Source organism: Mesocricetus auratus, unplaced genomic scaffold (genome assembly GCF_017639785.1).
Source record: "Mesocricetus auratus isolate SY011 unplaced genomic scaffold, BCM_Maur_2.0 Super-Scaffold_100008, whole genome shotgun sequence".
Taxonomy (NCBI): Eukaryota; Metazoa; Chordata; class Mammalia; order Rodentia; family Cricetidae; genus Mesocricetus; species Mesocricetus auratus.
Window position 1 is genome coordinate 86446779 of NW_024429192.1, and position 23194 is coordinate 86469972.

Here is a 23194-nt window from a genome sequence, read left to right on the forward strand (position 1 = left end):
CCTGTAGCTGCGTCATTGAACTGGTTCAGGTTCTTCATCTATAAAACAAGAATAATAACCGACCTGCTTTATGGGGCCACTGCGAGACAGTATCTGAAAAGAATGGGGCATTGTTTGGCTCATATCAAGACCCAAATACAGGAGAATCACAGGGGCTGTCACTATTCTCCTTGTTCAGAGACAACCCAGAGGCTCCTGACCTCTCCGACCCCAAGCCCACGGCCCATCACTGCACCTTGTCTTCCTCATTACCGTTATTTCCCTTGCTATTTTCAGGAATACTTGGAAAGATCTAGAAGTACCCGACACTGCTTTGTGTCAGCATCTCAGATCACAATCAGCTGAAGTCTCTGTCACCATCAGCTGCCCGTTTCTGGCCATAGTGTTTGCAATATGACCTGCCTGTGTTCTTTGATTGGGACAGAGCGCTGACCTTTCTAACCTGCAGTCTTCACTGCTGTGGCTGGATGCTCAAGGGTCCTCACTGCTTGCAGGGACCAGTGTGGATCAGCCACCTTCTTCCAGGGAGGTAGGGGAGGAAGTTGGGAAGTGAGCCAAGAAAGGAAGCCAGCCTTTGGCGAGCTAGCTGCTGGACCCAGGACTTGGATCTCTTGGTTTCCATTTTCTAGAAATGAGGCTCCATTCTAAGAGGATTATTTGTTCCTAGAGAGAGGAAGGCATGACCAGATTGGTGAGGCCATGGCCAGAGCCCGTAACCTCTCATCTTGTCTTTTAGCCAGCAAGGAAGGAATCCTTCTGTTTCCTCTAGTGGAAGGCTCTGTGTCATCCCCCCTCCCCGCACAGTGTAGCCAAAGACTCAGGGACCTGCTGGCTGCAGGGCATGGGATGAGAGTGAGCATGACTGTTTACGTACCTGACCCCTCCCCAGAATAGTGTCACCTAGCCATCTGGGCCAATCTGAACCGCAGATGGAATAAACGGCTCCGATACACTGTGACATACAAATGATGGGAGAGGAGCCAGGCTGCTAGCTTTAATTCAGCTGGGACCCTGTGCCTCACAGGGCTCTGCTTCCTTCTCCTCCCCTCCCCCACTTGAAAGCTTTGATCCTCCAGTTTGGTTGGAACTGGCTGTTAAATCCAAGTTAGTCTCAAACTTTTATCCTGACCGGGCAGGGTTTTTAGCAACCATTATGTAGATTCACAGCAAGAAAGTATGGTACCCTCTTCCTACTCTGTTAAAGAATTCAGATCCGGGAACCCGCATTCTCGAGGTCATACAGTCAGGTTTACATCAAATGTGGCTAACTTCGAAAGGCTTGACTGAGTTCTTCACCCCAGCAACGGATGCCTTCTGCAGACTCCAAAGCTGCCCACTCCCCCCCGCACCACTACACACGCCGATGACAACTGAAAAGCAAGCCAGGTGCTCATGACTTTTAGATTTTATTTAACGCTGAGAACATTCACTGACCAAGTCATCAGTGGTGGGTTCCCGAGCTCTGATCACCTTACACTGGAACAGGCAACGTTTGGCAGAGGAGCATCCTTATGTGGCCTCAAAACAGGGTTCCACGCTGGCAGCCTAGTGGGCTGCAGTGCAGGGACACGTTCTGACTCACTCCTCCATCACCGGCAATTCACTGAGTGATGGTCTTCCTGCAGATGGTTGTGAGGCGGGCGATGCTGGACCACTGACCGCCAGCTAACCAGTAAAAGCAGAGGGACAGCAGCAAGGAAAGTTCTACCACATAATTAGGAACACAGCAAGGCACTCCCATCCCACGGCTTCCCTTCTTAGGAATGTACAGAAGATAAATATTGAGGTGTGGGAGGGAGAAACCATATTTACCCTCCAAGGGACTAGTCTGTGACGTTGCCTCCTTTTTCACTGCATTGCACTTGTGAGGTTATGCTGGCTGCTGCAATCTGATCAGAACTCATTTGTGAAGTTACACATACAGTCCTCTACCTAAAAAAGGGAAACAGTGGGGCTGGTGAGAAGGCGCAGTAGTAAAAGCTCTTGCTGGGAAAGCCTGACCTAAGTTCAATCCTCAGGACCCATGTAAAGGTGGAAGGAGATAAGTGACTCGGAAAGCTGTCCCTGACCTCCACACACAACATAACACACACACACACACACACACACACACACACACACACACACACACACACACACACACGTTTTTAAAAGATTTTTTTTAAAAGTGGAAACAATGAGCTGTAAAGAATGTGCATTTGCATGACAAATTTCCCATGGGGCAAAGCTAACATGTTTAAAATTTTGTGGTAGAAGGGTGGGGTGGATGGCAAGATGGCTCAGTGGTTAAGAGTGCTGGCTTCTCTTATAGAGGACCTAGTTTCAATTCCTAGCATCACAACTGTCTATAATTCCAGTTCCAGGGGATCTGATACCCTCTTCTGGCCTCTGTGGGCACTGCACATGTGGTTCATAGACCTATGTGCAGGCAGAAACACTCAACGAAATAAAAATAAATCTTTTTAAAAATGTTGTTGATCTTAAGGCATTGTGTATGCAACATTAAATATACTCAGATTTTTGGATATATGTAAGGCCTCTGGATGGCCACAGTGATTGTCTCAAGAAAGCAGTTGTCTTAGAGTTTCTATTGCCATGATAGAAAACAACGACAAAAGCAACTTGGGGAAGAAAGGGTTGATCTTAACTTACAGTTTCACATCACATTGCATCATCAAGGGAAGTCAAGGAGCTCAAAAGGCAGGAACTGAGGCATGGAGGCGTGGAGGAGGCTGCTTGTGGTTTGCTCCCCATGGCTCTCCCCAAGCTTGCTCAGCTGCTGTGGGATATTTGTACACTGTGTGAAGATGTGTTATTGTGCCTGGTTTAATAAAGAGCTTAATGGCCGTTAGCTAGGCAGGAGATATAGGCAGGACTTCTGGGGGACGGGGGGGGGGGGGAAGTAGGAGATAAATAATCTATGCCTCAGAGAGACCCCATGGAGATGCAGAACGAATTGAACACACAGAATGGGACAGAGGTAAAGGCCACATGCTAGAATGTAGATTAATAAAAATATGGGTTAATTTAAGTTATAAGAGTTAGGAGGACAAGCCTAAGCCAAGGCAGAGCTTTAAAAATTAATAATAGGTCTTTGTGTCATTATTTGGGAGCTGGCTGGTGGGACAGAAAAAGAGTCGTTACACTCGGCCTGCTTTTTTTTTATATCACACAGGACCTGCCTAGGGATGACTCTTCCCACAGTGGACTGGACCCTCCCACATCAATTGTCAGTAAAGAAAATGCCCTATAAGCCAACCTGGTGGAGCATTTTCTCAATGAAGTTTCCCTTCCCAAATGACTCCAGCATGTGTTAGTAGACATAAAACTAGACGGCTCATTGAGGATTTTATATGTCCCATAAAAAACCAAAGTGGTTTATACTGAAAATGTATAGCTTTTATGAACTCAGGGAGATCCACTATAGCATTTCCTGCTCTGGCTGTTTTCTTATTAGTAATTATCTTTTTTGGTTTCCACTTGCTTAGGTTTCTACATACTACACATCAGCAGACCCTCTGGGAGAATCGTCACATGGGCACTGGGGCCACTCCCCAAAAGCTCCTGGTGCCCTGCTTCACCAAATACAGACCTCGGAGCCTCTTTCCACCATTTTCTGTTTTCTAGGCTCTCTGAACACCTTTTAGTTTGGTGATATATCTTTGAGAAACTTCCTCAGAAATGGTGGTCAATTTTTTACTGTCTCTTACCAAACACCCTTAATTCTACTGGTCCCTGGTAGGTGAAGTGTAACTCTCCAAGCCCCCAAAAGTTACAGGCATGTATCTCACATCCTTTAATTTCCAATATCATCTTTTCAGGTTCCAAGTCATTCACTCACTCACTCTTTCTTCTTCCCCCTTTCCTCTTTATTCTACCACGATGCTTGTATCCAGCTGCCCTATCCAGCTGCACCTAAAGCTTTTAGAGTCTCCTTTGTAACTGGCTCTAAATTTTACCATCATATGTTGAACTTTAGAAAGTGTAAGGTTTTTATTGAAAAAGCACATGTTTGCAGAAGAGAGCACAGGTTATCAACAGCAGCTTGATGGATTTTTACAAAAACAAGCAATCGGATTCTGTAATAGAATACTACCAGGAGCCCGCAGCAGCCACAACACAGCCTAGTAGTAACCACTGTCAGTCATCTCTAGCATTATGCACTTGCTGGTCTGCTTTTGAATTTTTGTAGACACAGGATCATCAATGTGCTTTTTTGTTCCTGTCTCTCATTTCCCATTAAGCCTGTCAGATTCGCCCAGGGCACAGCAATTCATCCATTCCTGATCCATTACGTGAACATGCTACAATTAATTTGCCCAGTTTTAACGTTGATGGCCTTTTGAGTGCAGTGGGCTTTAGGTGTTACAGACAGGGCTGTACAAATGTGTTTGCACCTGGTCTTTGAATAAATGTATGCACTTCTGCTGCGTGTGGGAGTTCTTTTTCTCCTCCATATTTCGGTGGAGAGTGAGAGAGCCCTTTGGTTATTTTTATATCTCATGTTGGAGATTTGACCCAAAGCCTCAAGGTCGTTAACTGGCTCCCTCACTGAATTACACTTCCAGCCCCTCAGCAGACACTTTTGTCATGACATTCTTCTTCTCTTCCTCTCCCCCTTCCTTTTCTCTCTCCCTGGGACCTTGCACATGCCTAGGGAAGCACTCTCACCAAGTTACATCCCTCAGAAGGCATTTCTAACCTAACATTTACTTTTTAAACTTCTGGAAGTGTTTCTATGATCATTCTCTCTTCTTAAAATTTGTTTAAATTTCTTTCTGGAACTCTGTTACTCTACATTGAGCACATAGTATCTAGCCATTTAAAAGATATTTATCAGGGCTGGAGAGACGGCTCAGCAGTTAAGAGCACTGGCTGTTCTTCTAGAGGACCCAAGTTCAATTTCCACAGCTCATAACTGCCTCTAACTTCTGTTCCAGGGGATACAACACTCTCACACAGACAAAACACCAATGAACATAAAATAAAAATAAATATATAATTTAAAAAATATTTAGCTGGGCAGTGGTGGTGTATGCCTTTAATCCCAGCACTTGGGAGGCAGAGGCAGGTGGATATGAGTTTGAGGCCAGCTTGGTCTACAGAATAAGTTCCAGGATCGCCAGGGCTACACAGAGAAACCCTGTCTCCAAAAACAAAAAAAGATTTATGTGCATGAATATTTTGCCTGTATGTATGCATGCTGTGCGCCATGTGCATACATGTCTGTGGAGGCCAGAAGAGGTATTCAGAACCTCTGCAACTGGAGTTACACGTGGTTGTGGGGTTTGGAACCAAACCCAGGTTCTCTGCAAGAACAGCCAGTCCTCTTGACTACTGAGACATCTCTCTATCCATCCATCATTTTTTTATGTTGTCTTTGAGAACATTTCCACTTCTTGCAATCCTTCTGTTGGCGTTTTTGTTGACCCTATTTATAATTTACAGAGAGTTCAAACACGTCTCACCTTTGACTAGCCCCCTTATATTGTCTCACAGGTGCAACGTTTTCATGCCATAATTTTTAAAGTGAGTTTCCCACGCTCTCTGCAACGCCTTGGTTTCCTTCCCTTCTTTCCTGTTTGTATTGTTCTCTGTTCTGTGTGGGCCCCTGGCCACCACATACAGAGACAGATCCTTGGCTGCCTTGTAATGGTGAGGAGTGAGGCGTTTGTCTTGGTCTGTTTTCTTTTGCTGCAGCTGAGTGTCGTAGCCCAGGTAACTTACTTAGTGTGTAGTTTTGGCACTGTGAGATCCATTATCAGAGTGAGAGCATCTGGTGAGGACCTGGCACCATAGTAAGGGGTGTGGGGGCTCACATCTGTAATCCTAGGAAAACCGAAGCAGGAGGACCACGAGCTCCAAAGAGAGGCCCTGTCTGGAAGAAAACACCAAACGAGGCCAGAGGACATCGCACGATGAGAGCGAGCAAGCACGGTCGCTCAGCCACCAATCTCGGGCTCAGCCACCAATCTCGGGCTCAGCCACTAATCTCGGCAAAGAGCTGCGTCTTCATCAAACCCTGGTCACCTTGGAGAGGCCTCATTTCCAAGTACCTTTTACACGATTTGGGAGTTCTGTTCCCAACACCTGCCTGCCTGGGGAAGTTATGGAAGTGTTCAAAGTGCTGACTGAGCACATTGGGAAATGCCATCTCTGATGGTGAGGCCAAGCACCAGCCACTCTCCTGGGACTAGATGGCTATAATAACACTTTTTCTCCTTGGAGAACCAGTCAGCACCCCCAGAAAGGAATCATCTTACCTGGGCCCTAAATGGGAGGTCATAAAAGATGAAAACTGCACTGGCCTCGTTGGCAGTCTTGAGTCATGAGTGGCCATCTGAATGAAAACTAGAAAGTTAACCCCTCAGTGCCACAGGCCACATTTCAAACGGCAGCTTGGCCACCTGGTGATGGACATTGCAGACAGAAAACATTTCTTCATCTCAAGAGGTTTCAGGGTTTGGGGGGTGGGGGTGTGGGCAGGCAGCAAACAGGAGACCTGGGGCATGGAACTCAGGCTCATGCAAGTTAGGAGGAGGCTCTGTCACCAAGCCACGCCCACAGCCCTGCTCCAGGGTTGTTTTGTTGTTTGGTTTGTGTGTGTGTGTGTGTGTGTGTGTGTGTGTGCGCGCGCGCCAGCATTTGTGTATACTCAAATTCTCACAGGTATATGTGGAGGCCAGCAGTCAATTTCCAATGCTGTTTCCCAGGAACCACCCACAGTATTTTTTGAGACAAGGTCTCTCATTGCCCTGGAACTCCCTGATTAGGCTAGACTGGCTGGCTGGTGAGACCCACAGATCCTTCTGTCCCTGCCTTCCTACTTTGGGATTCGAAGCCCAGGCCACCATGCCTAGTTTTTTTTTTTTAAATATGGATTCAGCAATCAAACTTAGGTTCTGAACCTGTGTGGTGAGCAGTTTACTGACTGAAGCGTCTCTCTAGCCCGGTTTTGAGGACGGTGACATTAACATGTATTGCTCAGCTCTGACGTCCCTTGTGTGTTTTTCTTTATGTCCTAGTAAGCCACAACTATTATATCAGATCCGTAAGCGTCCTTCCCAAAAGATAAATCATAAGCACTGTGTAAAGAAAGTGTATTGCTTCCAGAATAGTTGTTAGAGAAGCCCTTCTTTTTCCCAAATGATTCTTGCTCCCTTCTCTATTGAGTTATGATAAAATGCCAGCGAGAATCTATAGCTTTTGTGGTGAGGGACACATACATCTCTCTTCATGGAAGCAGGTGCCTACAGAGCTTTGCTGTGTATTGAATACTAACTCCTTGGTGTGTGTCCCAAGGTCAAAAAGACCACTGTCTTGAAAATGCTGACCTTAGGTAGCAAAGATCTGGAAGTCCCTGTTAACACTGTCCCAGAGCTGGGGTGTAACACAGTGGTAGAGCACTTGCCTAGCATGTGCAAAGTCATGCCCCATCCCTAGCACCACAGCAGGGAAAATGTCCTCGATCCAATAAAGGGACAGTGCAAACATTCTTCTGGGGTGTAAAATTTAATGAAATATGAAGAATCAAAAGAGAAGTTGCTATTGCTCAGTCTTGAAATGTCCTCCAAATGCCCATGTGTTAAAGCTTTCATTGCTGGCCTTGGCTTATCTGGCTGTGGAGGTTTGGATGAGAATGCCCCCCTAGGCTCCTCTGTTTGAATGTTTGATTACCAGTTGGTGGAACTGTTTAGGAAGGATGAGGAGGTGTGGCCTTGTTGAAGGACGTATACGACTGGGGGCGGGCTTTAAGGTTTCAAAGTCCATGCCAGACTTAGGCTCTCTGTCTGCCTCCCTCTTATGGATCAACTGTGAGCTCTTAATTACTGCTCCAGTGCCATGTGTGCCTACCTCCTGCCATGCTCCCCACCATGATGATCGTGGACTAATAACCCTCTGAAACTATAAGCAAGTCCCCAGTTAAACGTCTTCTTTTATAAGTTGCCTTGGTCATGCTGTCCCTTCACAGCAATAGAAAAGTGACTATGACACCAGCAGATGAAACAACCCTTAGGAGATGGGAATTAGCGGAAAAGGTGGGCTGTTTGGTGTGTTTTCTTATAAGGCATTGAGACCACAGTCCCCTCCTCTGCTTCTTGGCTGCCATGAAGTAAACAGGCCTTCTCTGCCACCACTGTGATGAACCCTGCCATCACAGAACCAAAGCAACAGGGACTGAAACCTCTCCAACTTCGGTAAGATACACATTTCTTCCATTTAAAGTTGGTTATCGCAGGTGTCCTGTCAGTGATGGAATGCTAACACAGGCACGATCACAGTAAAGTGTCATCCTTGTAGCTGGCAGATCCTGAAACATCACCTTAGTAATAAACATAACTTCAAATTCATGTGAGGTTAAATTACTTTGCATGCTAGTATTCATATCCTTGAGACTGAAATGTGTATGTTAGCGTGTGTATCTGCTATCTAAAAATCCTTGAGGGTACCAAGTGCAGTACAGGTTATAGTTCCATGTGATGAAAAACTACTCAGGTTTGGTAGCTCAGGAGGAAAAGGATAACTGACAATTAGCTGCAGATTTCAAAGTAACATGTAGAGTGGACTTTGAATGTTTCTAGCACAAAATGATAAATGTTTGAGGTAATAATTAATCCTAAACACACAATCTGATCGTTATACTTTGCATGAATATACTGAAGTATCATCGCACCCCATAAAAGCAAAGGCTATATGCAAAGTAAAAAGAAAAAATGCCATTTCACTGGGACCCAGGCTCCTAGGAGTTAGCTCTCTCCCTGTTTGGGCTGACTTCCACTAAACTCAACACTTGTCTCTTGCTTTAGTAAGTGTTCATTCACAGTCCTCTTTCTGCACATGTTTAAGATCTACCCCCCAAATTACAAAACTATTTTTAAAAATTCCATGGTTTTGTCAGGCATGGTAGCTTGTCTTTAACCCCAACACTCAGGAGGCAGATATCCGAGTCAGAGGCAGGCAGACCTCCTCAAGTTTGAGCCAGCCTGGTCTACATAACAATTTCCTGGCTAGTCAGGGCTATAGCCTTGCCTTACCCCCACCTCACCGTCTCCCCGCCATTATTTCTTTTAAAAATACTAGGCTGAAACTCTAACACAGAGAACAGGGTAGACACTGCTGTTATGATCCCGGGGTGGAGGTGGGGCTATGATCATTTCAGGAAGCTCCGTAGGTTCATCTGTGTGTATCTGAAAACAAAACAAAACAAAAAAACAAAAACAACAAAGGAGCAAGGGCCTTCTGCACAGCGCCAAATACTAGGAACACAAAGATAGGTGGCAAGGCAGACAGTTCTAAGCTATCCCAATATGATCTGTGCTATGGCCAGGACATGAGCATATCCAGTCTCCCTGGCAGGTCAAAGAAGGGCTTAGACATGGATTCTCTTTCTACAACTGCCTGTGGTTTACCTACCTTTATTTAGTTCATCGTGACCCAGCAGAGGAGATGCTCCCACTTGAGGACCCTCTGATGACACACCAGGCCACCTATCCTTTGCCTGAGTGATGGAGGAGGTCCTTATGCATGCTGTGAATATATTTTTCTTTTATTGGTTGATGAATAAAGCTGTTTCAGCCAATGGACAGGCAGGATGTAGCCAGGCAGGAAGTATAGGTGGGGCTACAGGATTAGGAGAATGTTGGAAAGAGAAATTCGGGAGTTGCTGGAGAGAGTCACCAAAGGAGTAACATGCCTGAACATTATGAGTAAGCCACAGTGCCGTTGCAATACATGGTTTAATAGAAATGGGTTAATTAATAAGGGAGAGCTACCCAATAAGAAGCCTGAGCCATAGGCCACACAGTTTATAATTAAGATAAGCCTTTGTGTGTTTGTGACCAAACAGCTGCAGGAGTAGGCAGGACATGAACGTCCATCTACACCTGAGTGTTTGCAGGGTCTGAGAGAGCCTAGTTTGGTTTCAGTACCACACTTGTTCCCCTGTTCTTGCTCCTGGGCTGGAGACTCGCTCCCAGGGGGGAATTTTTACATTTGGAAATTCATGTTGTATGAAATAGTAATACTTCCTAGTTTTCAAGCTCATTAAATTCACATTGCATGTACTAAATTTACTAAGAGGGAGAAATACTTGCTCTCCCTAAAATGAGATGATAAACTAGAAGGTGGGAGAAATATCTGGTTCTGAATCCTTCCAACAGATTTCTGAAAGCAAAGGAACTCTGAATGGCACTACCCTGGCATGTGTTCAGTTCAGACTGCCGCGTAAACCAGCCCAACAGGTGTGAGCAGACAGATGTTCACCAAGCACTCTGCCTTCAGGGAGGAGACATTAAAAAACACACAGCATGTTTCCCATGAGTATTGGCAATGGAAGAAAAAAAATTCACCATCTATTCTCGTGATTTATAAAACGCAAGTCCCAACTTGTGCTGAAAACCTACTGTAGGGCAAACTGTAAGGGCTGGAGATGAGAGATAAACACACTCTTGACACATCAGCCAGTCTCCTCGTTTATAGGCACAGCCCTTGAGAAGTCTGGTGACTCAAAACCCTGCCCAAGTCTTCCTTTTGGGCTTAAGGGACTTCTATCCCACGAATACACCCATCTTCTGTTTGCAGTGCCAGTTGACTGGTCCTGTTGATTTTTTTTTTTTTTTGGTTTTTCGACACAGGGTTTCTCTGTATTGTTTTGGAGGGTGTCCTGGAACTTGCTCTGTAGACCAGGCTGGTCTTGAACTCACAGAGATCTGCCTGCCTCTGCCTTCCGAGGGCTGGGACTAAAGGTGTGCGCCACCAAGGCCCGGCATGTTGATTCTTTTGCCCTGTGCAATTTCCATGCTGTTTTCTCCACACCCTTTGACGCTGGTTTCCCATAGGGTGACAGAGTTTCTGTCTTTCCCACCCTAACCACGTTTGAACTAATCTTCTTGCAATATTCTACTCTGTCCATCGGTGACTGCTGCTACTCTCTTTTGGAAAAGCTTAAGTAAAAGTTTGTTAAGATTAGTACAGCCAGTCTTCGGTATTCCTGGGTTGTACACCCTCAGATTCAGCCAATCTGAGCTTGAAAATGTTTAGAAAAATAATTGTATTTTATGTTGAACATGTACAGTTTTTTTAATTGTCTTGCTCTGTAAATAACAATTTAGATAGTATTTACATTGTATTTGGCATGGTAAGTTGCCCAAAAATACTTTAAAACAGATTTGTTCTATTGAAATGGCACCATTTTCTGAGGGTTCCACATCCTTGGATCTCAGGACCTGTAAGGAGTCCTGGCACTGATTGTACACCCTTGAATTATGTTGCCCGCTTGCTGACATCATGCCACATCTGTGTCCCCAACTCTTCCCCTCCCAGATGTGGGCACTTAGCTGAATCACTTGAGTGCACTGCAGACAGGGTGACTCTTTCCTCCGAGGTTTTCCAGCACCTAGCTCCTAAAAATAGTACTACTCCTACACAGCTGCAGCACAGTGATGACATTCAGGGAAATTTAACATCAAAATATTAAAATTTAATTGGAGTAGAGTCAATATTCACATTTCTTTCCAACTGGTTTTTATTTACCCTTCAAGACTAATCTCAAGGAAAACCAGGACTTTTCAGCACACACACATTGCACCTTCTATGCATCTATAAAACTGTGTCATTTCAGCATTTATTATATTAGTTTATTTCCTTTTATGGAGTATCCGAAACTTAGTGAGATTCATTTCAATTCCTCTGGCCCTTTCTATAACTCCCTGCAATAGGTGGTGACTGGACAGACAGACGGATGGATGGGTGAATGAATGGTGATGCTCAAGATTCTCATTCTATCACTGGGCGTTAGTGGCACACGCCTTTAGTCCCAGCACTCGGGCGGCAGAGGCATGTGGATCTCTGCGAGTTCGAGACCAGCCTGGTCTACAGAACAAGTTCCAGGACAGCCTCCAAAGCCACAGAGAAACTCTGTCTTGAAAAACAAAACAAAACATGGTTCTCATTCTATCCTCTGGCTCAACTGCTCAATGTTTGTCTCTGACATTCTGGGCACTGCCTCCTGAATTCTCAATATTACCACCTCCGAGTTCCAGGTCCTACATAGGTGCCTCCTCATCTGTGCAGATGTAGCCTGACAGGCACGCTGGAGTCTGTTAGCTCACTGCCAGCCTCAGGACCACTGTCACAGGATTCCCAGGGGAACCACCTGGCACTTGGCCGTGCAAGATCTGAAAGTGAGTTCCCTTGACCACTGATGGACAGGGGTTGATAGGCAGTGACATCTAGTTTTACTCCAGAGTTCCCAATTCTGAGATGTGCTTTCTGAAGTTCCTCAGGTACTCCCGAGGGACCAAGGAACCGACGTCTAATGGTTGCCAACCTAAAGAGGGCCGTTGGCTTGGCATGCTTTCTTTGCAGAGGCCATTCTTTTTTTTTTCTCATGGTCTGTTCCCTGGGATCATACTCCCACACATCTTGTCAGCACTCATGCTTACAGGAGAGCCAGGACTAGGACCAGAGGGAAACGTAAGAAGATGTCAAGCTTGGGAGCCAGATAGCCTGGAGTTGAAATCAAAAAGGGTCATTCACCAGCCATGAGCTTGTAATTCAATTTTTCTCTACTTCACTTTCCTCACAAGGTAAGGAGGGCTGTGCCTACTTTGTAGAATTGTGATGAGGACTTTCCCCAGTTCTATTTCTGTAGATACACACATAGAACATACATGAACTCCTGGAGGAATTGCTGACTGGATTTCTCCTCAGACCAGAAACTATCCTCTAGGAAGTATTTTCCCTAAAATGGGTACTTCTCTCCTAATTTTCCTGGGGGCGAGCTTAGGTGATCCTGCTTAGGCACTGCCAACTGGGCCAGCAGCAGGAATTTCCTCTTGGAAACTCAACTTGAGATCATGAATAGGCTGTTAGCTTCTCCTATGACTGGGGTTTTATGACATATATACTGGGATCAGTCTAGTTCCTGTACTCTGCCAAATGATTTCTCAGTGCAGAAATCTCTACTGAGATCAAAAAGGGGCGTGGTCTTTCACTGTAGCATTTCACTTCACAAAGCAGCGGAGAGCAAGGTCCAGGGATTTCTTGGAGTCCCAGTGGCCCACAGCTCAGGGTTCCTTTCTTTGCTGAGGACAGTGTCACGCTCCTACCTGCATCCCTTTTCTGTTGGGTAGTTTTAGTGAGTGGTTATTATTACATTTCTTTTATTTGGTCTACAGTCTCCATATGTAATTCAGGCTGACCCTGGGTTTAAGGTCCTGCTAGCTCAGTCTCTTGAATGCTGGGGTCATAGGAATGTTCCCCCACCATCAACTTTGGAATTATTTTAAAAGATAATCCTTCTTCACATAACAATGATAAACCCAAGCCGGGCGTTGGTGACACATGCCTTTAATTGGGAGTGCTGGTACTAAAGGCGTGCGCTACCACTGCCCGGCTGAGTTACTGAGTCTTTAAGACACTGAAATTAATTTACTCACATATGAATTAAAAACAAATCATTTTTATGTTAATGTCTCCAGACATGGTGACTTTTATAAAGTATTTTTTATAAAAAGGGGCAACGGTTATATGTTTTTGTACATTAATAAAGTTGTCACTGAGTTCCACATGTTTGTTCTTTTACAATTGATGGCACACGCCTTTAGTCCCAGTGCTCGCGAGGCAGAGGCAGGCGTATCTATATGAGTTCAAGACCAGCCTGGTCTACAAGAGCTAGTTCCAGGACAGTCTCCAAAGCCACAGAGAAACCCTGTCTGAAAAAAAAAAAGTGGGTGAAATTCAGGCCCAAATAGATGGGTACCTGGAATTCTGTAGGATGCCACCTGCTTCTCCTTCAGCTTGATAAAAGAGCTTAGCACTTGCAAATATGTATTAAGCCCAACTCTATTCAAATACTAATTGTGAATGGAGGAGACTGTGTATTAGTAAAAGGCTAAAAATATCTCCACTTAGGAGCTGCAGATTGTAGAAGGGGTTGTAAGTGACAATTATTAAATAGTTAAGAGTATGAGTAAGACGGATATGCATTCATTCACTAAAATCTCATATTGGAAGGTGTCAGGAAGACAGTGCATGTGACAGACATGCGTATGCATGCTTTAGATGTCAGGTGTTCCTTGACATCAAGACTAGGGGCACCTCCCTTAGGCAGGCTCTCATTGCTCGTCAGAGAAGGTAATCATCTATAGTGTTTTCTCCAATGATCTATTTCTCTTCCTGTGCAGCTCGAGGGCACAGTGTGCATCCAGCACGTCACTGTGGCCCCAGGCTTTCCAGAAAAAGGCAGAAGATAGAAGTGGCAGGAAGAAATGGTGTTGAGGACATCCAACAAGGTGTTCCGTGGTGAACACTAGGACATCACAAAGATGCAAAGTAAGAAAATGATAAAACAGAATCTTTTTTGTGTGGGAAAATGCAAACATTAGCAAGAGCCCTCTCTTGGAGGGAGTAGGGCGGATCTGCAGTGGGCAGAATCATCAAACAGGCATTTATTAAGGCACAGGGACATGCTACAGTTTTAAAAAATTAAGATAACAGCAAAATGAAATTTGGATATATTTCTCTCACTTATGAATATAATTCCTAAGAAATAAAAGAATCAGGACAGTCACTGGCAGGTACCCTTTCAAGTGGCTGAAGAATGGTGGGGTCAGTAGCTGGAAGGAAATGCAGGCACAAGATGTCAGCCCACCCAGGAATGTAAGAGAATGACATAAGAGAACGACACTGGATGAAACTGCTTTCGATAAAATGTCAAAATCAACAGAAGTTAAAACAAACATGTTGGGGGGTGGGAGGCAGGGGGAAGGGCTTGGATGAGGTAAAAGCACATTTCTTCTCCTGGACAGGCAATGAGGAAGACAGAAGCCTAGGAGGTAAATTTCTAAGTGTAAGCAGATCTGGGAAAGTAGCACGTTGGCTTCTTTTCCTTTTTCTCCCTGTGAAGGAGGTGACAAAATCAAGGGGCAGGACAGAGGGGAGTGGTAATGGTACTGAACTCTGAAGAGCATTGGACATAGGCAGTACCTAGACCAGCCAGGCTAGAGCTTGCCAAAAGAAAAAAAAAGAAAGAGCTTATACTTTATATTCTTTTGTTTTGTTTGAGACATGGTCTCACTATGTAGCTCTGGCTGTCCTAGAACTCATTATGTAGACCAGGCTGGCCTCAAATTCATAAAGCTTCCTGTCTAAGTACTGTAATTAAAGGTGTGAGCTACCACGCCCAACTCATTTTATTTTTATTTTATTTTTTTTTGGTTTTTCAAGACAGGGTTTCTCTGTATTGTTTTGTAGGCTGTCCTGGAACTCACTCTGTAGACCAAGCTGGCCTCAAACTCACAGAGATCCGCCTGCCTCTGCCTCCTGAGTGCTGGGATTAAAGGCGTGTGCCATCAACACCCAATTTATTTAAAATTTTTAACTTATTTTTTTAATGTTTCATTTTCATTTTTGAGACAAAGTCTCAAGCATGGCCCTCCTGTCTCAGCTTCTCAAGTGCTGGGATTTATACTTATTTGTATAGAAACAAACATATAATCTACCCTAATATACTTTAAGAGTATCACCAACACACAAACTTCTACATTAGAGTAATCTTGTACAGGTGTACATAGTCATAAACATATCCCAAGTAGAAGCACAAATGACCTATTTCTGGAGAGTGAGAAATAGAGACAAAAATCTGTGTCCTTGGGGAGGTAAGGACAGAGCCACCCACATTTAAAGATGGCGAGGTGTTGTGGAATAATATTTTTGTACACTGTGAATACGTGTCACTTTGATTGGTTTAATAAATGGCTGAATGGCCAATAGCTAGGCAGGATTTTTCAGGGCAGAGAGGACTCTGGGAGAAAGAAGGGACCACCAGTCAGAAGCAAAACATTCAGGAGGAGAGGTAAAAGCCACGAGCCATGTGGCACCATGTAGATGAATAGAGATGGGTTAATTTAAATTATAAGGACTAGTTAGAAACAAGCCTAAGCTATCGTCCAAGCTTTCATAATTAATAATGAGTCTCTGTGCCCTTTTTTTGTGAGCTGGCAGCCCTAAAAGAAAAGTCCGTTTACAGGGGGCGGGAGGTGTAGGTCAGAGGCTCAGGGCTGACCTGGCGTGAGTGAGGCTCAGTTTGATCACCAGTACTTGCAAACAGATAAACAAATAAAGCTGAAGTACAATATGATGTTCCAGGATGACGGATAACTTACAAGAGCAGGGCTTGGCCTCAGTCACTACTGCACCAGGGAGGGAGCAGGGTCTCCTGGGGCAGTGCCTAAGCTGGCCTGTTTCTAAAGGGCTAGAGCTTCAGAGGTTCCCAGAGAGCACAATGCTGGCCAAGTACCAGGACTGACCTCCACAGAGTAGAGATGGGCTAGATCATGTGATGAAGACAAGGCTGAACCTGAGATGCTGGTTGTACAGTTCGAGGCTAAAAAGACATCAGCAGCCGGCACCTGCACCAGCAAGGAATCCACTAGCCCAGGACTCCTAGGACAATTATGAGCAAGATTTCACCACAACAAAGACCTGCTTCATGCCCAATTCTTGTATTTATAGAGGTATCTAGAAGTTTTCTGTTTACAGAGTAGCAGAAAATCCCCCCAAATTTAATTTAATACCAATAATTTCTGTCTCATAATACATGAAGCTTTTTTTGGTCGACTATCACATTGCAGGACCTTGAAAGCTAACAGCTATTTTTTCTGTAATTCTGGATCTAGGTCCTAGGCATTATCATGTAGGACCGTCATTTTAGAGCTGCTAACGGTAGTGCTATAACAGTACTGGCTGATCAAAGGGATACTAGGGAGTCCCATGACTGAGACATGGTCTAAGGGTTTTATGAATTCAGAGTGTTTATTAACAACTTGGTTAAGCTTTATTAGCTGTTTTCCCACTTTATAACAATGTCCTTTAATTTGCAAGGTAATAAAAATTAAGAGTAACTGCAAACCTCTCTCATATTTTAAGTCTGGGTATGGTGGCTCGTAACTATAATGCTGGCACTCAGGAGGCTAATGCAGGAGTGCTGTCAGTGTGAAGCCAGCCTGCGACACCACAGTGAGCTGTAGACCAGCCTGCACTACACGGTGGGTGAAACACTATCTCAACCAAACAAAATAAATGAAGCTCCACCTAGTAACCTTCGGTGTACTGTGGCTGGAGGGTTTTAGCTGTGGAGACTGATTACGCTCCTTCTCTCTCTCTATCTCTCTCTCTGTCTCTCTCTCTCTCTTTTCCCCCCCGAGACAGGGTTTCTCTGTGGCTTTTGGAGGCTGTCATGGAACTTGCTCTTGTAGACCAGGCTGGTCTTGAACTCACAGAAATCCACTTGCCTCTGCCTCCTGTGTGCTGGGACGAAAGGCGTGCGCCACCACCGCCCAGCTAGCCAGACATTTTGATCAGGATACTGTCACCAGTGTCATTGATGATGGACTCTCACCAGTGCTGAGAGTTTGTCTAAATTGTCCTTGCATCTCTGCAACGTAGCCTCAAAGGTTATGGCCCTGGAGAGAAGTCTTGGGTTGGCCAGACCTAAATCATGTGATCATACCTCATTAGGCAAAAGGTAAGGGAGTCACGGGCAACAGGATAACATTGAAGATTTTTCAACTGTCCCTCCCACAATGATATAGTTCTCAGGAGACAAGCAGGCAATCTTTGTGAGTTTGAGGCCAGCATGGTCTATTGTGAGTTCTAGCCTGGGCTGCATGGTAAGACAACTGTCCTTTTTTTTAAAGCAGTTTCTCAGGGGTCTTCTCAGATCCACTACATCAGGATCCACAATTTTGACAAGTTCCACAGATGATCTTAGGTGCATTAAAACTGTGAGTTCAAGGCCGGGCTGGACCGACAGCCTCCAAAACAATACAGTGAAACCCTGTCTCGTAAAACCAAAAAAAAAAAAAGAAAAAGAAAAAATGTCTGGCTAGCCGGCCTGGCCCATTAAGCAGGGGAACACGGTGGAGCAACTGCTCATGTGACATGTGTCTGTACAGTGCCCAAGGCTCACAGGAGAAATGCTTAGTGACTATTCGCTACAGTGAGTCCCTACTTTCCTCGTCTACCTGGAGTGTGAGGAGACAAATTCAAGTGTCCTATAAACTGGGGATAAAAAAATCATTTTTTTTTCAAACATTGTTCCCCAACTGGGATCAAAGATGTTTTCTGGCAAGGGCCAAAGGATAAACATCTTAAGTTCTTTGGACCACAAAATGGCATCTGCTGAAACTGCTTAACTCTGCTGTGGTAGGGCAAAAGTGGCCATAGATAACACTCAAGGGAAGGAGCTACAGTCCCAATAAAGCTTTACTTATGAACCCTGAAGTTCATAAACTTCTCATGTGTTATGAAACATTCTTTTGGCTGTTTTCAACCATGTAAAATGTTAACAGCCATGTTTAGCCTGTAGGCCAGAGACTACAGGGGGCAGGCTGGGTGTGGCTCAGAGGACACTGCAGATTCCAGCTCCAGGGCAATGACTTGGTTCAGTTTGGGCCATGCTATACTTTGAATGTGGCATGTCTCTTCCAGGCTCATGTGCTTGAACAGTTAGTCCCTAGCTGGTAGTATTTTGAGAGACTGTACACCTTTTGTATACGAGGCCTCACTTGTTGATGTAGGCCTCTAGGGTAGACCTTTGAGGGTCACTGCCTGATCCTGCTTCCTGACCCCCTTTCTCCTTCCTGATCTTCCAAGAGATGAGCAGGTGGCACTGTGATGTCCCTTCACTGTGGATGGAGTTGTCCCTGTTGCATTCCTTCCTGGCTGTGACCAACTGCTAAGCCTGAAGTCTGCAGCCTGGAAAAACCCTCCTTCAGATTGTTTCTGTCAGGCATTTGTCCCAGCAACTAGTAACAAGGGCAGGGAGACAGAAGACATCTCATCAACCTGTCCCCCAGACATGGGCAAGTGTACACATCCACATCTATACCCTCAACACTCTATTATTTATTTATTTATTGGTTTTTTACGAGACAGGGTTTCTCTGTATTGTTTTGGAGGCTATCGGTCCAGCCTGGCTTCGAACTCACAGGGATCCGCCTGCTTCTGCCTCCCGAGTGCTGGGCGCCACCACCGCCCGGCTCCCTCAACACTCTAAAACAAACAAGTAATGAATTCATGTCCATAATGTTGTTTTCCTTGAATCCATGTAGTTATCTCTCATCTCTCCTAAGGAAACCAGAAATTATTATAACACTCTCCAGGCTTTTGACCATGCCCTGCTTCCTGGAATTTGAAGTAATTTTGCCTCCAATTCCTGGGTGGTTCTGGGTGTGTCTAACTTTGCTAAATGAATTTTTTTATAAATCAATGGCAGCACCTTAAAGGGTAAGAAGTGATAATATAAATACTAAATAACTGGCTGGTAAAACACTCCTTAAGTAGGAGCTGAGGAGAGAGCTCAGCGGTTACGAACACTGGTTGGTGACTCCCAGCATCCACATAATGGTTTACAACCACCATTAACTCCAGTTCCAGGGGATCTAGTGCCCTCTTCTGGTCTCTGAGAGCGCCAGGCATGCATGTGGTACAAGGACATATTGAGATAAACACTCATACATATAAAATAATACTCTTTAAGAACACCCCAAAATAGGTGCTGTTACACAAACCATGGATAAAAAAAAGTATAATTGTAAGGCTATCTTAGCCTAGAGATTTTATGAAAAAAATGAGTTTTGATTTCAAAAATCTCTATTAAGACCCACTATAACCAGGATGGCTTTCTATACAAGTTGGTAAAATTCTTACCAGAGTTGCATCTCTCCATAAAACTGGATTTTCTTTAGTTACCTACTATCCCAAATCATTTTAGGTTTCTAATCAAATCTCCTAGAAGCAAATTCCCTGTCTCAGGCAAAATGCCTTGGTAGGAACAGTTATCCTTTGTATCTAGAATGTCTTCCAAAGGAGTTAACACATGGAAGGTTTGGTCCCCAGATTGTTGTGCTATTAGGAGGTAGTGGTACAGCCTCCAAGAGAAGGGGCCTTGTGCAAGGTCTTGGGTGACTGGCCACATGCACTTTTAAAAAGGGGGTTGTGGGACCTCAGCCCCCCCCTCAGCTTCCTGTTTCATGCCTGCCAGAGGTTAGCAGTCTTATCTGTCATTCTTTGACCATCATGTGTCATGCCACCACAGGCCCAGAGCAACAAGGCCAACTGGTCATGGTCTGAAACCTCCTAATACATGCCTGGAATAAGAACCTTTCATCCTTTACACTGGCATGTCCGAGGCTCTTCTTACAGTAGCAAAAGTCTGAGTAATACAGTATTCCCAGTGTTCTTTCCTGGGCAGTATCAGTACCATCGTGAGGACTAAAACTGATGGTGTCTTTCTTCTTCAACTCTTCTGCTCATTCTAAGTGATCTGTTCAAGGAAATGCCCAGATATCTGGAAGCTCTCCAGTTTGCTCTGTTGACTCAATACACATCTCCAACACAGGACTGCTGACAACTGTGTGGTAGTGCTGAGGTCACTGAAGGCTCTAGGTGATGGCAGTACACTCGTCTGTGTTGGTTCTGTTAGAAGATTCCCTCACGGCACCTGGCCCCAGACCACGTGAAGATATGTGTAGTCTCCCTGTCATTCTTTACCCAAATACACAGTACCAGCAGACCTGGAACTGCACAGTGTCACCACGCTTGAAAAAGGTGGGGGAAAATCCCAGTGGCTCTGTTCCCACAGCTGAAGAAGACCTGCCCTTTGGGCAGAGCTTTGACTGTACCTAAATCATTATTTTCTGTAGTTTCATGACACCATGCCGGCAGCAAAGCTTTATTTCCCATTGCAGAATGTGGGTATCAAATGACCCTTACACAGCAGTTACCTAAGATCATCAGAAAACAGAGGCTTACATTATGATTCATAACAGTAGCAAAGTTACAGTTATGCAGTAGCAATGAAAATGATGTTATGGTTGGGGTCACCAGAACATGAGGGACTGTGTTAGAGTCACAGTACTAGGAAGGGTGAGAAGCACTGGCAGCCACTTCAGGTGGTTGATTCCTTTTCTAGTTTATCCTTTCTCCCTAGACTCTAGTCCTTCTATTTTATAAAGGTTGACGAAAGTTCAATGGTGGCCCTCCAAAAAGATGTCCAGGTCTTACCCCAAGAACCTTGAAAACTGACCGTGTTTGGGAAAACTGTCCAATTGTCATTGCTGATGTATTTAGGGATCTTAAGATAAGGTCTGGATTATAGTGGGTCCTCAATCCAATGACAACGATCCTTATAAAAGAAAGCCAGGAGCAAGGGCCCTGTGAAGAGGAAGACAGAAATGGAGTGATGAAGGACAAGTCATGGATATGGCCAAGGGCCAACAGCACCCAGCAACTTGGAGACATGTAAGAGATGCTTTTCTCCTCAGAATCTGGAGGAACCAACCCAGTTGGTACCCGGAGCTTGGACTTTTGACTCCCAGGATGCTAAAGAAATTGTATCTCTTGTATAAAGACGTCAGACCAGCTGGGCGTTAGTGGCGCATGCCTTTAATCCCAGCACTCAGGAGGCAGAGGCAGGCGGATCTCTGTGAGTTCAAGGCCAGCCGAGTTCCAGGACAGCCTCCAAAACAATACAGAGAAACCCTGTATCGAAAAACCAAAAAAAAAAAAAAAAAAAAAAAAAAGACGACAGACCTGTGTGTAATTCATGGCAGCATTTAGGAACCTAGTGCACGGTATGGACCACGAAAAAAAAAAAAGGTTCAGCCCAAGACATGGCCAAGTCTTAGCAAAAACAGGTTGATAAAGGTCTATAATTCTGAATTCAGCAAAACAGACATGAACTATAAGGTATGTGATTATGGGGTGCTGGCATAGACATGGTCTCTTTCTACCAACTTTGTAGTACTGCTAACTCCATAATTGGAGGTTATGTCATGACATACTGTTTAAAAGTGATTCCCCCACCTGGGGGCCGGAAGCACTAAGACATTCTTCCAAGTTGACCCTATCAGTTTTGTTTCACATTTAGCCTTTTACTGTGTACTTCTACATGGTAGGCAGTGAGCTAGCACCTTAAACAGACTAATTTGTGTGGCCTCTCCAGATCTCTGCGAGGTAGATCTTATCCTTGTATTACAAATGAGGACCCTGAGAAAACAATGACACTAAGGACATCACGGCCTGGGATGCTAGGTGGCTGAGTGGGAGAGGCTGGCCCTGAGCAGCCCTGTGCCTGCTCTTACTCATGGAGAGGCTCTCTCAGTTTAATGGATAAAAAGCAGAAAACACAGGTCACTAAGTCGGTGAAAATGGCAGGGGAGGAAGTAAGAAGGAAAACATGTCCAAGAAGGCTTTAAGATGCCCCACGTAATCGACATGCTTTCCAGTTGGAAACAGTCAGTCCTGTGTTGATGAGTCCAGCCATCGTGCATTTCGTGTCTGTGAATTTTATTTTTCTCTCTCCAGTCTACAGCTGTCCACAGTTTCTTAAACCTGCCAAGAAGTTTGCAAATGCCTGGGCCTGATTATAAGGAAGAACAGATGATTACCAAGCCAGCGCACTCCCTGCTGACGGGTCAACAGCGTCCTCTTTGTGTATGAAGGACGGAAGGCATACTGGTTCTGATGACTCACAGGCAGCAGCGAGTAGGAGGGAGAAAGTCTGAGCATTGCCTAGAAGCAACCCTTCCGCTTTAACAGGCACACCAACAATACAGCGAGGAACAAATGATCCAAACCTCCTCGGCTAAAAACGTCACCTGTGAAATCCCAGATGCAGTGGGAAATGCTTTGATGCCTAATTGGGTTACCCTTTTACTTAGTCTCGGGTGGCGTTTTCATTTGGAACTTTTGTCTGCTATGATCACGAGCTTTCTGAAAGCGATTTTTGTGAGTACTTAACCTGCACCTACATCCCCCACTTGGGACTCCACTTACATATGGCTTTCAAATGACAGGGCCACTTTTGCCTTTCTTCTTGCCACACTTTTAAATGTACATGCAAGTTCCTTCTTCACTATATTAAACATTTTGCTTCTGAAACTTTGAGGGTCAGTGAGAATGAAAGCTTTCTTCTGTTTACTTCTTCATATCAAAGGAAGTTCATCGTGGTTTCTAAATGCCTTCGTTGAACATCATCCTTTACATCACTGTGCTGGGCCTTCTCTGAAGACCCTACTAAACAGACAAGGCCCACAGAACACAGGGATGATGGTCAATTATCCTACAGTTCCTAGGGAAGCTCTACATTTCTTGTAATTCTAAATAAACAAGTGTTTGTAAAGTCTAT

At 44.7% G+C, this 23194-nt stretch overlaps 1 long non-coding RNA gene across 2 annotated transcripts in view; it reads right to left on the reverse strand.

The window, feature by feature from the left end:
• Window positions 1-1390: 1390 nt before the first annotated feature.
• Window positions 1391-23194, reverse strand: part of LOC106022237 — a 59695-nt gene continuing 37891 nt past the window's right edge. The window contains exons 1-3 of one of the 2 annotated variants that reach the window (XR_001197266.3): window positions 2653-4892; window positions 1813-1932; window positions 1391-1665 (exon numbers count right to left, since the gene is read on the reverse strand). This is a non-coding gene — a long non-coding RNA (uncharacterized LOC106022237). Of the gene's footprint in view, window positions 1666-1812; window positions 1933-2652; window positions 4893-23194 lie in introns of those variants that run through there. The other variant, XR_005879075.1, reaches the window with a different exon arrangement.